General features: G+C 53.6%; 1 protein-coding gene across 3 annotated transcripts in view; it reads right to left on the bottom strand.

Moving 5' to 3' along the window:
- CASTOR2 (cytosolic arginine sensor for mTORC1 subunit 2) overlaps positions 1-14,690 on the bottom strand; it is a 61,671-nt gene that overhangs the window by 45,930 nt on the left and 1,051 nt on the right. The gene's annotated exons all lie outside the window — the stretch shown is intronic.

Genomic DNA, 14,690 nt, shown 5'->3' with positions numbered 1-14,690 from the left:
CAGTATGCATTTTATTGTATTAAAATATACATAATATAAAATTACCATCTTAACCACTTTTTTTAAGGCTTTTTGGTGAGGAAAATTGGCCCTGAGCTAACCTCTGTTCCCAATCTTCCTCTTTTTTTGTTTTTTCCTTCCCCAAAGCCCCAGTACATAGTTATATTCCTTAGTTGTAAGTTCTTCTAATTCTTCTATGTGGGATACTGCCTCAGCAAGGCTTGACGAGCGATACATAGGTGTGCACCCAGGATCTGAACTGACGAACCCCAGGCCGCTGATGCAGAATGCACAAACTTAACCACTTGGCCATGGGGCCAGCTCCATCTTAATCGCTTTTAAGTGTACAGTTCAGTGGCAGTAAATATATTCACACTGTTGTGCAGCCATCACCACCATCCCTCCCCATAACTCTTTTCATCTGAGACTCTATACCTATGAAACAGTAACTCCCCCTTCTCCCCTGCCCCCAGCCCCTGGCACCCACCATGCTACTTTCTGTCTCTGTAAATCTCATTATTCTAAGTACCTTACATAAGTGGAATCATACAGTATTTGTCTTTCTGTACCCTATCTCACTTAGCATAATCTCCTCAACGTTCATCCACCTTGTAGCATGTGTCAGAATTTCCTTCCTATTTCGGGCTGAATAATATTCCATTGTATGTACAGGCCACATTTTGCTTAGCCATGCATCCATCAATGGACACTGGGTTGCTTCCATGCTTTAGCTATTGGAATAATGCTGCTATGAACGTGGGTGTACAAATATCTGTTGGAGACCCTGCTTTCAATTGCTTCAGACACGTACCCAGAAGTGGGATTCCACTAGCCTAGAGCTTCCACACTCTATTCTCTCTCACTCCCTTTTCCACGGGGCTACTTCTCCGGGCCCTTCCCCCAGCTGTCCTCTTCCTTGCCTGCCCTCCCCTCCCCTATGACCCTTCTCTGGCCCTGGGATTAGGCCAGCAACCAGATCCCGACCAAGGAACCTGGACAGAGCCCTTGGGCTCCAGTGGCCAGCCAGCCCTCCCTCATGACAGGGCCACCCTCCCCAGCCCCGACGCTGCTCCAGCACACCATGAGCCACATGGGCCGGGCCTGCGTGCTTTTGCCCTTCTTCTTGGAAGTCCATTCTCCACCTTAATGCTTCAAGCCTGGCTTAAGGCCGTCTCTCCTGGAAGCCCTCCTCAACCCGCACGGACACAACAGTACCTCCTCTTGTGTACCTTGAGCTCCTCTGTGCCTTGAGGACTTTCCTCTCACCAGACAACAGCGTGAGCAAGAGCTATAGGGCTGTCTCCTCACCGTGCCATCCATGAGTCCAGGGTCAGGGTCGGAGTCCTCATGGCACCAGCACTCAGCGCCAGGTGGGTGTCAGGACACACTCGTCAACTGGTGGAGAAGGGAGCCTCGAGAGCCGAGGGCCCAGGCCAGGTGTGAGGAAACCAGACAGCCAGAGAGAACCTTCTCCACCGTGCAGCCTCTGCCTCCTCCAGGCCCCGGTCCAAGGTGCCCGATTCCCCCTCAGGGTGACAGCCAAGCCCTCGGGAGGCTGGAGGCACAGGCCCCCCAGCCCACACGCTCACCTGAACTGCTCCCTCAGGGCCCCTCCTTGATGGGCCCCTGCCCTTGCTGGGAGAGGGGAGGAGGCTGCAGAGGAGACCTGTCCTTGCAGACAGACACGTGTGTGCAGGCTGGGGGCGACATAAGACCCTTCATTCTGCAGGAAGAATCAGGGGCCCTAGCCTTTGAGAGCAACGCTCCTCGGGGCATTACACAGGGCAATTTTCCGGTCGCTGGATTTTTCACCAGACATTTGAGCAGCACAACCAGTGTACAACATGCGGCATAGGGGACACTGAGGAATCTCACCACTCTCACTGTGCCGGGCCTCCGGACCAGGCACGGTCTCCGCACTTCATCTGTCAACCTCACTGACTCCTTGGCACGGCCCTGGGACACAGCTGCCATCGCCCTCTCCGTTTCCCAGCAGAAACTGACAACTACCGGCAGTTGAACAGGCTAATGTGGACTGCAGAGCTGAGGAAGGGGGATGGCCAGAGGGAAGCTGAGGGAGGCGGGTGGGAGCTACTCAGAAGAGTATTTAGGAAAGAGCAGATTAAAAAAATGCGGTTTCACTGCCTTCAAGCCCAAGTTCTCCCTACACCTGGGCTGCGCACTGAGGGCCCTCAGCGGCCTGGCTGTAGGGTCAACGCAATACCTTGTCATTTACAGGTGACCCTCGGACACCTCCAGCCCCTCCCTCTCCCCCACCAACTGTGATACTCTGCGTGGATGACCCATCCCACCAGGACTGCACAGCTCAGGCTGGTCCAGCCTGGGTGGGTGCGAACGAGTTCTCCCGGGCAGTTCACCGTGGGGTCCCCCCACACCCACCGGAGCTGCACCTGCCCAGGGCCAAACCATGGGGAGGGGAAGAAATGGATCAGAGGTCCCAGGTCCCAGCTCCTGGCTGGGAGAGCCCGGGGGCATCTCCCGCCCCTGAGAGCCCTGCCCCCATCTCAACCCTAGGGCAGTTAAGGGTCATAGAGTACAAGGACCTTCTGAACCCCACCACCTGGCCCAGCGTTCCAGATCCTACTCCAGGCTCCAAATTCTAACCCCTGAGAAGAATGGGGCTTGGATGGGGCTTCCCTCTACTTCTGTGGCTCACTCTACATCACCCCACAAAGCTGGGGTGACAAGTCTGTACCTGTCCTGGGGCTTTGATGCCACATATAAACTCTCTTACAGAAACCACAGTATGGACACCGCCTCTGTGCCCTGAAGACCACAGAGAAGTGCCAAGCCCTGCAGGGACTCCTGCAAAGGATGAGCAGGTAAGAGCCCTGATGCTCAAGCCCACCTGAGCCTGCAAACACGGCCCCACCCATGTCAGGCTTGGCCTTCAGCAATGCCCGTTCTCAGTGCGGCCAAACCTCCCAGGCTGCATGAAACAGGGCTGCCTGGCTCCATTGCTGACCTGTGTTATAGATGAGGGCCGCAGGGCTCAGAGCCAGGAAGGGACTGGCTGAGGCCGCACAGTTGCACCTGGCGTAGCCGGGACACCAAACTCAGATGGTGGGTACATCTGGGGCAAAGCAGAGGCTGTCCTGGCCAGAGAAGAGGGTAAGGGGCAGGGAGAGGGGTAGCAAGAATGAACCAGGACAGAAGAGAGGAAGGGAGGGGCACAAGGAGGCCAAGGCCCTGGGGGCTACAGTGAGGGCCTGGACCCCAGCTCAGAACAGTTCACACGTGTGCAGTATGAGAGTAGATTACTGTGCAAATCGAAGCTGCCCCCCTGCTGAGGAAGAGGCCTAGAGGGGTCGGGCCAAGGGCCTCCTTGTGAGGGCAGTGGGGTCAGGGGATGGGCCTGAATGGAGGGGGATGGGGAGGCAGTCAGGGTACAGAGAGAGGAGGGGATTAGGGAAAGGGCCTGGAGGTGGGCTAGATGTGGCAGAGCCAGATGACATGGGGACGGAGCAGGTGTGCACGAGAGACAACAAGCACCATTTGGGACATGCCAAGTCTGGGGTGTTCAAGCGGCAGCCCAGCACAGCTGCCCAGACAAGGGCCCCCGAGACCTCGCAGGCAACAGAGAGCTCGTGCCCTGCGAGGCCAACTGCAGGACACCAGAGCTCTCGGTTCCAACACGCTGCTCTTACAGCGGGCCACTTGCTTGGCTCCCAAGGTTCTGGGGTCTGGGCTCTGCAGAGCCCTGCCTCCACTAGCCTCCCCTCCCCAGGACCTCGGGCCATCGGGCCAGTCTGTGTCAGTCCCTGCAGCTCAGCCAAGCTGAAAAACTCCCCTCGTTGTCAAATAAAACCAGAGCCAGTCATTCTATCCTGCAACCTCCAGATTGGCCCTTCCAATAATTCTGAAGAACAGACTGTCACCGCTGTGGGGGCAGAGGCCACCACTGCCCCTCACGACACCTGCAGTCCAGCCCAGGGCACTTTGGTCCTCAGTAAATATCCGTGAATTCATCCAAATAACTGGATCGCTGTGTCAGACACCCAAGTCCTCGATGTAAAATCTTCCATTTAATCCTCACCACCAGCCAAAGAGGTCGATAAGATGATGCCCATTTTTTTACTTTATTTTATTGAGGTCACACTGGTTTATTAAAGATAAGGCAAGTAAGCCTCCTTTGAGGCTCCTGACAATTTGCCCAACGTCACAGAGCTCGTAAGTGGTGGACTTTGGATTAAAAACATTTTCTCGACAGTTATGTGCACATCCCGACAAGAGCCCTTAGCACAAGCTCTCCCGTCCAGAGTGAGCAGCGGGACTGAGCCGAGTGGGGCACAGGCAGAGAAGGGCTGGGGCTGCGGAGCCGGCTGCAACCCTAGTCTGCTGTGTGTCCCTGTGTGCTTTGCGGCAGGTTACGGGGCAGCTGCCCCTGTCAGGTGGGGCGGGGGACCCCTCCTTCCTCCAGAGCCGTGTACAGGGAGGGGAATGATAGACAGCCTCAGGGGGCCCGGTGCGTAGTAGGATCTCAAGAAAGGCGTCCAAGGTTAAGCTGTGTTTGTTCTAAATCTGCCCTATCAGTCACTGAATCGGCGACTTTTGAGCTCTGAAGGAAAAAGACTGAACTTTGAGAACAAATTTCCACCCGCAGCCTTTCCTGCTCAAGAAACGGAGTAAGTCGTGGGGTGGGGGTGGGGGTGGGGGAATCAAAAGGAAGACAGGCCTGGCGCAGAGGCCCCGAGGGCATAGAGGAAAGTCCAGGCGATCAGGCGAGCATCCAGGAGGGCCTGCTTTCAGTGGAGAGTCAGCCTTTGGGGGAAGTTCACCGGACCCTGAGAATAAACACCTAGCTACCGTGCAGGGTCGCCAGGCTGTGCAAGAGGAGGAGGCCCAGCCTGATCACCCTCCCGCCCGCCTGGCAGGGCGCCTCCTCTCTGCAGCCTCGGCTCAGAGCAAGCGGCCACAGCCTGGGCTGGGTCAGCGAGGGAGCCCGCCCTCCAATGCCAACACCTCACCAAGGCCCCAGCTGTGGCCACCTCAGCACAGACCTACACTCCTGGAGTCCGCCACTCCAATGACCACCCATTCAAGACAGGGGACAAACAGGAGGTCCGGGGGAGCTGTCTCCAAGGGCCCCAGAACCACTGGAACCCACACATGACGCTTCCTCACCTCCACTCACAGGTGTGCCTGCCTAGGTGACACCAAATTCCCACAAGCTTGGTCTGGGAGGAAAATGGGAAGAAGCTGCGAGGGCCAGGTGCTTGATCCAGGCCCTCATTTCCCATAATCTAGTTTGCCCACAAAGAAACCGAGTCTCCCAGAGGCTCAGGAGCCTACACTGTGGTCACCCAGCTGGCAAGGGCCTCCAGGCTCCAACCACACTAACCCAGTGTGGTGGTTTAAGAAATGGACTCTGCAGCCAGAGCCCCGGCTTCCAATCCTACTCCTGAGGTGTGTTAAATGGTGCAGCTGCTGTGGAAAAGAGCCTGGCACTTCCTCCAGATGTTAACAACAGAGTTACCCTGTGATCAGCAATTACATTCCTAGGTATACATCCGAGACACATGAAAACACCTGTGCACAGACGTTCACAGCAGTGTTATTCCTAACAGCTAAACCCTGGAAACAGTCCAAATGTCCCTTAATGGAACAAGAAAACAAAATGTAGTCCACCCATACAACGGAATATTATGCAGTCATAAAAAGGAATGATGCACCAACACATGCTACAACATAGATGAACCTTGAAAACATTGTGTAAAGTGAAAGAAGTCAGTCACAAAAGCACCTGTTGTGTGAGTCCATTTATATGAAACATCCAGAATAGGCAAATCCATCAAGACAGAAAGTAGATTAGTGTTGCTGGGTGCTGGGGGTGAGCTGGAAAACAGGGAATGACTGAGTAAAGGGTATGGTGTCTTTTGGAGTAATGAACCGGTTTTGGAATTAGATGACTGCATAACTGTGAATATACTAGAAGCTACTGAATGGTAAACTTTAAGAGGTGAATTTATGGTGTGTGAGTTATATCTCAATAAAGCTGCTATAAAAACCCCCTACTCTCCACTTAGTAGTTTCCATGATCTTGGGCAAGGGAACTGAACCATTTAGCGCCTCAGTTTCCTCATCTGTAAAATGGGGCCAGTAAGTGTACTGACGTGACAGGGGCTGTGTGAGGATGAAACGAGTTAACACAGAACATGCTCAGAGCAGCTGTCTCCCCAGGTGCTGGCTCTTTCCCTCAGCCTGGGTCTGCCGTCCACGGGCCACACTGCCCTGTGCCTCTACACACTCAGCAGCCTCTCTTTTGAAAATTTTAGTGCAACACGCATAATATAAAATTTACCATGTTAACCATTTCTAGGTGTACGGTTCAGTAGTAAGCACATTCACTCTGTTGTGCAACCAGTCTCCAGAACTCTTTTCACCTTGCAAAACAGAAACTCTGTCCCCACTAAATGCTAACTTCCCATTCCCCTCCCCCAGTCCCTGGCGTCCGCCATTCGACTTTCTGTCTCTATGAATCTGACTACTCCAGGTGCCTCAGGTAAGCGGAGTCATATGGCATTTGTCCTTTTTGTGACTGGCTTATTTCACTTGGTATAACACCCTCAAGGTTCATCCACATTGTAGCACGTGCCAGAATTTCCTGCCTTTTTAAGGCTGAATAATATTCCATTTCACGGATGAACCACATTTTGCTTATCCACTCATCTGGTGACGGACACTTGAGTTGCTTCAACCTTTTGGCTATTGTGACTGCTGCAGCTATGAACATGGGTGTACAGACAAGACCCCAAGCTTTTAAGCATACATCTCAGAGGTCAGAGTGTGTCCAATATATTATATTTAAGGCAAGGATGAGTGTAAGGGTTCTAGAGGTGAGTTTCCCCTTAGACGTTTTAACTTAACACACTCACAACAAACCGAGTGGCTCAGGGTTTGGGTGAACTGTCAGCTGCCAGAGATCTCGGTGGGCTGTCTGCTCATGCCCAGGTGCAGCACCGGGCCTCAGACAACCCGAATCCAAGCGCTCCAGCTCTGGTGGGACTGGGCTGGTTCCTCCCCCAAGAGGTCTGTCAGAAAAAAAAGACTTGCCAGCCATGTGCAGGCTCAGGAGAGACCAATTCAGTCCTTTACGACAGCCTCTCTCGACCACAGGAGATGAGTCAGTGCCGTGGGGCACACATCCTGGGGCTTGGACATGCAGCTGGGGTGAGGACAGAGGGGACCAGCCCTCTCAACCTGCAACCGAGGCACAGGTGATCCAGGAAGCCACTCGCCCAGCCCCAGGGTGGCTTTCTGGAGGAGGTGGTACTTGAGCCGACTCCAAGAAGAGGCTGTGTTAGGCTTAAGGACTGTGAGCGCTGTGTGGCTGGACTAAAGCTAGGGCGATCCTACTTCCTGGTTTGCCCCATTGTTCTGGGTAATTCTCTTTAGTGTTCCTTGTTATTCTCAAAAGTGTCCCCATTTGGATGACAAATTACATAGTCACTCTATTAGTTATCTGTTGCATAACAAATTACCTGAAAACTCAGTGCTTGAAACAACACCACTCTTTTCTATCTCTCACAGGTCTCTGGGTTAGGAATTTGGGTGGGGTTCAACTGGGCACTTCTGGCTGAGGATCTCTTATGAGGTCACAGTCAAGGTGCTGGCTGGGGCTGCGATCACTGGAAGGCTTGCCGGGGTGGGAGGCCGCACTCACAGACTGGCCGTCGGTGGGAGGCCTCAGTTCCTTTCCACTGCTTACCTTTCCATAGGGCTGCTTGAGTGTCCTCACAACATGGTGGCTGGCTTCCCACAGAGCAGAGTGCATGCCAGGCAGAAGCCATCCTTTCGTGCCCTAGCCTCAGGAGCCTCGCAGCATGGCTTCTGCCACCTTCTACTCCTTAGAGAAAGTCACTAATCCAGAAGGTGTGGAGCTCTAGCTTTTGAAGGAAGGGCGTCAAAGAATCTGGGATATTTAAAAATGGGACATGTGTGGTATGGAGACTGGACAAACCCAGAGAGGACAGAAGAAGTCAGATCAAGGAGTATTCATGGTGCCAGGCAAGGAGAGTGACCCAGGGCAGGGGCCATCTGAGAAGGCCTTCAAGCAAGGCAGAGACGCGGTCAGGGATTCAGAGGGAACCATGACAGCCATCCCAGCACCAACCTGTGGTGGGGCCACAGGGCCTCCACGCAGCCCCTGTGGCACCAGCCATCCCCTCCCCTGGGCCTCTGGCCTCTCACTGTCTACCTTTGGTGGAAAACACACCTTTTCTTCTCACTGGACAGGAAGAAGCTCCTTTGGTGTCTCCCACTAGGCCCTACACACAGCAGGTGCCTGCTGCAGAGTTTCTGCATGAACACAACATAGCAATTTGCACCAACCCCCAGCTGTGGTCACACCAGCCAGTCATAGCCTGACTCCGCGGACACCATTCTCCTTCCAGCCTCCAGGCCTGTGCTGCTGTCCAGAGGGCTCTGGCTGTGCTCACCGTCTGCACTGCCCTGGAGGCAGATGGAGTGGTGGGGAAGCAGTGTGGATCTTCAGGGGGAGATGAGGAGGACTGGCCCCAGCAGAAGCGGTGGGCACGGCCGAGGAGGCACGCACCATGCGGAGCAGCTGGATGTGGGGCAGGCCAAGCACCCTGTGCCTCCCAGACCTGGTACTTGGGAGCTGGGGTTGGGCCAGCTCTCCCTCTGGGGCAGCAGCAGGCCATGGCCACCCCGGGAAGGTGTGGGAAATGGCTCTGGGGCCACCCTGTGCTCTCTCAACCAGCACCCCACCCCTGACCCATCTGTGCCCACCCCTCCTGCTCCCTGCTGGCCCATCTTCCTTCATCCACAGCACCTCCACCTCTTGAAATCCTACCATTCTACCCAGACTCAGCTCAAATGGTGCTGCCTCCTCTAGGAAGCCTTCCTTGCTTGCAGCTCTGGGATGCTATAGCATTTTGGCTGCCCCTTTCAGAGGCCCTCAGTGACCAGTGTCCTCGGCTAGGTTCTCAGAGGACAGTAACAGAATCTCCACTTTCTAGAATCAGAATGTGACTATGTGTGCGTAAGGAGTCTCCTAACCCTAGGCTTTTCAAACTCTGACCCCACAGACTGGTGCTGCCAGCTTAAGCAGGGCACTTTCTCTCTCAGCTCAGGCTTAGCAGAGCTTACAGTGGACCAGGAACTATTCGAAGTCCTTGTCATGGCTGGTCTCATTAAGTCCTCACAACTACCTAGGCAGTAGATATGATCATTATCCCTGTCTTAGAGTTAAGAAACTGATAGCACAGAGAGGTCAAGCAACCTGTCCAAGGCCACACCGCCAAGATAGAGCAGTGCTAGGATTCCCCCCAAGATGCTGGGTCCCAGGGCCCTGACTCCCCTGCTGGTCTATCTTTCCCCAAACTGCAATCAAATGGTGGCCTGAGCCCAAGGCACTCAGGAAAACAAAGGGCTTTGGATGGACTTTTTGCAATTTCGAACTTTTCTCCCATAAATGCGTCTTGTTCACTATGGCTTGTTGGCAAGATTTTCCTCAGGCAGCAACACGAATGACCAAGTGCAGGCCAAAACGCCCCCGTGACCTGCAGACAGCGACCCGGCCCAGGCGGGAAGTGTGGGCTTCCGTGGATATGTGCTCACGGCATCCTCACCCAGGTGATGGATTCGCCATCAAATGAGACAGACTTTCTCAGATGGAATTTACAGATAAGAGCATTTCACTAGCAAAAAGAGAGGGTACTGCAGCTTCCTGCCACCTGAATGCATTTCAGGACAAGGATTTTGCCCCCTTACCCCATTGCTATGCCCTCTCAGTGACACCTCTGCTAAGTGGCTCCTGGGGACAAGGCGTCCAAACTGGTGTGCTTTAGGCCTGGCTGAGTGGTCATCAGGACAGGTTCCACCACCAGACTTCCTGGGTTCAAATCCCAGCTGTGGCACTTCGGTGTGTCCTTGTGCACTCAAGTTCCTCAGTTTCCCCACCAGTAAAATGGGGACATTACAGCTCTGACTTGGAGTTGTCATCATTGCTTTCACTTTATACTTATTACAGTCACAGGTCACTTAATGACGGGGACACATTCTGAAAGATGCATCATTAGGTGATTTCATCGTTGTGCGAATATCACAGAGTGTACTTACACAAACCTAGATGGTATAGCCTGCTACACACCTAGGCTACGTGGTACGAATCTCATGGGACCACCGTCCTGTGTGCGGTCCGTCACTGATCAAACAGTCATTATGTGGCGTGTGACTGTAATTGTTCCCTGTTTTGTGTTACAGGGTCACAGAGAGGAAATCCGAGTCCCAGAAGAGCCACACTAGCCTCCCCGTCCTGAGGCCACAAGCCCCCAGGTGGCAGACCCCAGCTGCAGCAATGAGCCCTGACTGGTCCATGATGGTCTCATTCCCCGTGCCAGTGATTGGTGTAGGCATGCTCATGTGACCCAGTGCTGACCAATGAGATGAGGAAGTCTGTGCAGAAGGGGGCTGTGCTCCTGGAAAGGTTTTCTCAGAGACACCCTGGAGGCAACCACCCTTTTCCTCCACTGGACTTCCTCCCAACTGCCCATAATGCCCAGAGATGCCCCTGCCACTGCCCAGGGAGCCCCGCCACGATGCCACAGACAGCCAAATAAAAGGAGGACGGTAAGACCTCAGTCCCTGATGACATCATCATGCCTTTCAGCTAACCAACTGAAGAGCAGCCCAACTCACGACCTCTTATTATGCAAAGGTTAAACTTCTTACTGTTTACGCCACCTAAGTCATGGCTTTTTGTTATTTGCAGCCCAAAGCATCCTGCTGATAGTCCACGGTTAGTCACATTTCACCTTCTTGAGAGTAAGCCCATCACAGCAGGGTAAAGGTCTGAGCTCAGTTATGCACTGAGGGAAGACTTCCTGGAGGAGGTGAGGCTAAAATGGAATCTAAAAGAACAAGCAGGCAGACAAACGGAATAGGGCAAAGAGGAACATTCCAGGCAGACAGAACAGGGGCCTGAGGCTGGAGACATCAGAGGAGGGGTGTGCGTGTGCACATGCAATAATCTGTGGGGCTGGGAGCTGTGAGAGATGAGGCTGGAGAGAGAGGTGGGTGGGCTGCAGAGGGCCCTCAGCCAGGCTGCAGAAGCTCAGGTTTAGCACGAGGGCAGAGGGGACGCTCACCAGGGTCTCACCTTCCAGCTCGTGCCTAGAATAAGTGCACTCAGCAGCCTGCTGCCCGCTATTCCAGCCACACCCAGATGCTGCCCCGAGAGCCGAGGCAGGGGCCCTGGGCCACACTGCTCCAGGTGTGATTCTGTGCACCGAGCCATTTCCAGCCCCCAGGGCACTCATCAGAGGCTCTGGCTGAAATCTGGGTCACTCCAAGCACGGGTCGGACATTCATCAAACAGGCAGTTACTAAGTGCCTACAAAGCAGTATGCTAAGCACAGCGGAGAAAGGGCCTGGTTCAAATCCCATTTCTGTTTTTTCCCAGCTGTGTGACCTTGAGCAAGCCATTTTACTGCTACGAACCCAGTGTCTTCACCTCTCTGTAACAGATGGTGAAATAAATGGGAGCTTTATTATCTTGGGGGGGGAGGGTACGTGAATAAAAAGACGCACCAAAAGCTTCCCGAGAATAAGGTTTATAATCCAGGTGGGAGAATAAGACAAGCAAACACTACGGTGTTATGGACGAAAGTTGTGAAGGGATGAAGGGTTAAGGTGAGGATGCAGACAGTCTAGATGGGAGGTGGTGCGGCACAACCATCGCTGGCAGAAGAAAAGGCCCACAAAGGCAGGCAAAGGGGATACAGAAAACCCACAGGTTCCATTCTGTGCTCCTAAAGCCTCTAGAACAGCGCACAACCAAGAGAAGGACTGCATGTAACCGGTGAATATGGGCGTCCTTTGCAACCTGGCATAGCCAACCTCTGAGCTCAAGCTAGAAAGTTGCAGATTCAAATCCCTGCTGTATCACTTACTGCGTGACCTTGAGCAAGTCACTTAACATTTGAGCCTCAGATTCCTTCTTTGCAAAGCAGGTGTAAAACCTAATTCCAAGTTATACTGTGGAACATGAAGGATCTAGGACCAGGATCCCCTTTCCCACCTAGCTAATTCCTATTTTAAAGCCCTAAGATCTAGTGTCACCTCCTGCAGGAATCCTCCCAGGCTCCCTCAGGCAGTCCCTCAGACACCTCAGCTACCCCACTAGACCTCCCTTCCCCAACTCCACCCTGCTGTATTGTGATCGCCTCTTCCTTCTCTCCCACCAGGCTCTGGGCTTCGAAGAGGGAGGGGCAGGGTATCTCAGCATCTCTTGGACCCAGGTGCACCCCCGAGAGAGAATGGGTATCTACCAATGCCATATCCCTCCCCAAGCATCCACCCAGGTAGACACAAGAGGGAGGGAGGGACTAAGTCTGTCGAGGGTGGAGGGAGGGGGCTTCAGGAAAGTTTCAGGGTGCTATCACTAGATCTCAAGGGTTGAACAGGGATTTACTGGGGGGGAGGGGGTCCAGGCAGAGATGGGAGATGTACAAGTCCTGAGCACAGAGAAGGATAAAGTAAATTGTGGGCCACCAGAGTTTTTGCAAGGCAGCCCTGGTGGTCTAGTGGTTAAGATTCGGCGCTCTCACCACCACGACCCGGGTTTCTTTCCCAGTCAGGGAACCACACCACCCATCGTTGGTTGTCATACTGTGGCGGCCTCGTGTTGCTGTGACACTGAAAGCCATGCCACTGATATTTCAAATACCCGAAGGCTCCCCGACAGTGGACAGGTTTCAGCAGAGCTTCCGGACTAAGAAACACTAGGAAGAAGGAGGTGACTTCCGGAAAAATTGGCCATGAAAACTCAATAGCAGCAGAGCCTGGTCTGAAACAGCGCCGGCGGGTGAGAGGACGGCACAAAAAGACGGGGCAGGGTTCCACTCTGCTGTCCACAGGGTGCTAGGATTCAGAATTCACTCGACAGCACTAATAACAGAGTATTTGCCAGGGAGTAGCTAAAGACAAGGATTCGGGATCTAGATCCCAAAAGACCTCAAATGCCATGCCAAGGATCCTCCTGGTAAGGAGTGATTGAAAACCTGTCAACAGGCAGCACAGAGATCCACTAGTGTGGGCTAAACTTAGGTTGGGGGTGGGGTGGGGAAAGTGACAGGGCCATGGGCCACTACTTGGGGACAGGTACTGATGGAATAATCAAAAAGGACCAAAAGGTCTGCCCGGATGACTGATTACTGAAAATAGCTTAAATAATATATCCACTCCCAACCACCCCTGTTACTCACTAAAAAGCCATGTTCTACAACCATTCCCTGCCACACACACAGCAGCTCTGTGAAAATTCATGGGCCAAGTGGTGCTGTCTTCATTTTACAGGTGGACAAAGTGAAAGCCAGAGGAAGAAAAGGACCATGCCACGGTCACGCAGGCAGTGAGGGGGCTGGTCACAACCTGAAGCCAATGTCCTGGCCCAGAGTGTTGGGAGGCAGGCCTTGTGCCATTTGACAACTGTGCTCAGCACCTTCCACAGCCAGACCCTGGAGACATCGAGATGACCTTTGACCTCTGAGTCATCTTGAGACTGGAGTGGTCACCTGGGCCTCAGACCAGCTGCCTCCTGCACAGAGGGAGAAGTGAGACCCACTGACGGGTGGATTTTCCCTGGTCAGACAGGTCAGCAGGAGCTCACCCCCGGGACATGCCTATCTGTGAGCCCTCCAAACTGGACCCTGGGGTGGGGGCGGGAAGAGGCCCAGGCCCTCCACAAAGGAAAAGGGGCAGAGGCAGTCATCCTTTGCTGTCTTTTAAGAAGCCCCCAAAAGCCCCCTCCTCCCAGCACCCAGGCCCCGCACAGCCGCAGCCTGAGTCATCATCCTGGGTGAATGGTAGCGGAGAAATCAGCCAGGGGGCTGCCTGGGGCTGAGGGCCAAGGGTTGGAAAAACAAGGCCGTTTTCTCTTACCTCCAGCCTTGGAATCTTAAGGCAGGCTAGGGGGTGGGGGGCAGAGGGCAGGTAGATGTGGGATGGGCAAGGGTGGATGTCCACAGCCAGAGGGGGCTGTGGGGGGGGGGGGGGGGAGGGTTGAGAATCTGAGCTGTTGGCTTTTGTTTTCAAATGACCTGTTTAATAATTACCTTTTCAATTAAAGGAGCCAGGGCCCAGCAAGGTAGGAAGCCGAGGATCACCCGTACCCCATCGAGCAGCCAGACAAGAAAGTAAACAAGATGCCACTGGCAGATCTCGCTCCATCTCGCAAACAATGGCGGGACTGAGCTGCCGGCTCAGGCACACACATCAAAGTGAGATTTCCAGGCAAGAACTTTAACAGGCAGATAACAGACTCAGATTGAATTATTTGCCTGCATCCCCAGAGCTCAGTGCCCAAGGTGGGCAGCCTGAGGACCCATCATTTTAATGTTAACCTTGACCCATAGTCTACTCATTCATTTTGCAAAGAGAGAACCACCACCTCCCCAACCCCTAAAAACCACAACCAGCAACAACTTCATCCCTCCCAACAGGCACAATGGTGGACAAAAAAGGGATTTAAGTTACAGCACTAGCTAGCACTCACACTTCACTGGGCTCGGGCTCCTTAAAAAAACACCCTAATCCAAGCACTTACTGGGGCTCACAAAGTCAGATTCTTACCTGGCACTGGGAAAATCCAACTTGGTTTTTTTTTTTTTCAACCTCCCAAGGCCTTCAACTATTTTTCCCCCTGC

This window comes from Equus quagga, chromosome 7, assembly GCF_021613505.1.
Source record: "Equus quagga isolate Etosha38 chromosome 7, UCLA_HA_Equagga_1.0, whole genome shotgun sequence".
In the NCBI taxonomy this organism is placed as follows: Eukaryota; Metazoa; Chordata; class Mammalia; order Perissodactyla; family Equidae; genus Equus; species Equus quagga.
This window is presented reverse-complemented; position numbering and strand designations above follow the sequence as displayed.